Source organism: Schistocerca piceifrons, chromosome 2 (genome assembly GCF_021461385.2).
Source record: "Schistocerca piceifrons isolate TAMUIC-IGC-003096 chromosome 2, iqSchPice1.1, whole genome shotgun sequence".
Classification (NCBI taxonomy): Eukaryota; Metazoa; Arthropoda; class Insecta; order Orthoptera; family Acrididae; genus Schistocerca; species Schistocerca piceifrons.
The window spans coordinates 835,362,527-835,365,458 of NC_060139.1; the positions used below are offsets into that span (position 1 = coordinate 835,362,527).

The window sequence follows — 2,932 nt, forward strand, 5'->3', positions numbered from 1 at the left end:
TCCCACATTTAGTGAATAGTCAGCAACAGAAACCAAAACATTGCATTAAAACAAACGTTCAGTGCATAGTGCTGTGGAATGCAGAAAAAACAGCAAATTGGCACTCATAGGAAGAAGAACAAGACCAAAAATGCAACAGGAGCGTAATATGTAAGAAACTGTCTACGCAACCTGCCACTGATGATGCCTTGCAGAAAATAAAGGCGAAACGCGTATGGCACTAAAATTGTGTTTTATTCAGTTGCTGTCAGACGGTCCATAAGTGAAAATCATCAACATACCGTAGTATTACGCGCAACTGAGGAGGACAGGACCAAAAAAAAAATTGAAGATGTCCACAGAAGTCAATTTGTCAAGCATCTAGGCAACTTGATTTACCTCGATCAACACTGCATGGTGTAGTTCACAAGTGTCTTCATGTGTGTACTTACAAAGTGCAAATTCTGCAACATCAGATGCCGAATGACAAACCACACTGACAACAGTTGGCTGCGGATATGCTGCAGCATACTGATATGGATGCCAGCTTCCTGGAAAGATGTTTATTCTCAGATGAGGCAACCTTTCATCTATCAGGAATGGTTAATAGGCATAATGTTTGGATCTGGGGTTCACAAAATCCGCACATTGTCATTGGATATGTTCGTGATAGCCCTAAACTAAATGTCTGGTGCGGGCTAATGCATGACAAGATTGTTGGACCGTTCTTTTTTGCAGAACAAACAGCGAATGGGTCAGTGTATCTGGACATGTTGGAGCAGTTTGTGTACCCTCAGATACAAGACTTGCAGCCCAACATCATTTTTCAACAAGATGGAGCTCCGCCACATTGGTCAACGGCTGTTCGCAAGTTACTGGATAGGAAATTTCCCAATTGTTGGTTGGAATGTGGAGGACCCATTGCCTGGCCACCACGTTTATCTGACATTACGCCGCTTGATTGCTTCATGTGGGAATTCGTGAAAGACCACGCGCATGCGAGCAAAGTGGACGATATTCCTAAGTTGTGACATCGTATCACTAATGTGATTGCAACAATAACAGAGGAAATGTTACAAAGAACTTGATAAGAAATTGAATATAGACTCGATATTCTTCGTACTACAAATGGTTCACATGGAGAAGTGTATTGGGGATAAATAAATAAATTCTTTGAGATGCTCTACAATGTGGTGCATTTTTCATTGTCGTATCTACTGTGATTTTTTCCCCCCTGGGTCTTTGAAATCACGTAGTTTTGAGAGGGACACGCTATACATAAAACTCCAAGTGATTTCAGAAAAGCATCAAAATTTCCACAGGGAGATCTATATACACTTATGACATAGAAAGGAACAGTGCAAAATATTGCAATTTCGAAATTTTTGCAACACAGAAATTGTTCCCCTTTTTCTGTGGTGGTTATCAACTTACATTTTTTTGGAGCAGATGGCAACACCACCACCTTTTTTGTGTGTTCTGCAGTAGAATGTAGCTAGGTTGTAGCCTTCTAATTTGCAATATTGAACATTGTCCACTTTTTTCTGGTGTTCTGTAACTATTACTACATGTGAAGATAGTACTGTAATAAATGATTCAGAAGCATCTATTCTGTCTCCTAAACCCTGAACATTATAATGCAAAAGTGATAAACTATTCTCATGTGGACTGAAGCCTGTTAAAGGCACATATGAAACACATACACCTGCATCTGGTGTTCAGTTTTTTGTCCTAAAAAAACATCGCTCTTGTCCAACCGATGTATTATTTTACTGAACTGGGAGTTCGTGGTTGATTCTCCCAAGTATTCATTATTTTTGTCCTTGAGAGGGATGGCCTCTGCAGCACAACACTGCACATTCAATTTGCTGTTCACTAAATCTTGGATCCTTGTTATAATTAAGTCCTCCCCATACTAGTCTGTTGAGATGTAAGCCATGGGATATGTGGAATCTTCTTCTTACGCAGCTTATGGTCACAAAATGTAACATTTTTGAATCTCGCACATATATTTACGATCTTCGCACTCGTTTGTTTACACACAAGCAGATTGGCAAGTCATGTAGCCCTCTTTTGAGTGAGATCACTAGGTCTTTTGTTTCATTTGTTCCCGCTAAGAACACGAAGGAGTCTTTATTTGTTGTTGCTGTTTTCGTCATGGTTCATGGAAGCCGCTGCCTGAAATTTTGCACTTGGTTTGACTACGCTAGTTATTTAGTGATTGCTTCTAGACTGAAATTCGGGTAATTTCCAAAATTGTTTGCCTATCGAAGCTGAAGGCTCCAATCGAGGCTGCAGGCTCCAAGCGATAGATATCGAAAGTGTGATTCTAAATCGATCATGCAACATTATTGTGAAGTTCCTGTCAACATTGTTACACAATTCTGTAAATAATGAAGTCTAGCAATGTCATTTTAAATATGCTACAATGCAACGAGTTTCTTTAATATAAAGTACCAAAGTTTAAAAGCTCAAAATTTCTGATTTATTTGATAGTCTGTCCAATAAATCGTGGCTTCATCCATGACCAATATGGTCATTTACTTTTATATTACATTTTAGTTATGCACTTTCGTATCTTCTGATCTTTCTTCACCCTCACTAAGTTGGCAGAACCAATTTAGTTACGCATTGTCTTCAGGCCAGGAGTGGCCTACTGGGACCGTCCGACTGCCGTGTTGTCCTCGGTGGAGGATGCGGATAGGAGGGGCGTGGGGTCAGCACACCACCCTCCCGGTCGTAAGATGGTATTCTTGACTGAAGCCGCTACTATTCGGTCGAACAGCTCCTCAACTGGCATCACGAGGCTGAGTGCACCCCGAAAATGGCAACAGCACATGGCAGCTTGGATGGTCATCCATCCAAGTGCCGACCATGCCTGACACCGCTTAACTTCGGTGATCTCACGGGAACCGGTGTATCCACTGCAGCAAGGCCGTTGCCAATTTAGTTA

General features: G+C 41.1%; 1 pseudogene; it reads right to left on the minus strand.

Annotated features, from left to right (window-relative positions):
* Positions 1 to 2,804: 2,804 nt before the first annotated feature.
* LOC124778283 lies at positions 2,805 to 2,922 on the minus strand (annotated as a pseudogene).
* Positions 2,923 to 2,932: the final 10 nt, after the last annotated feature.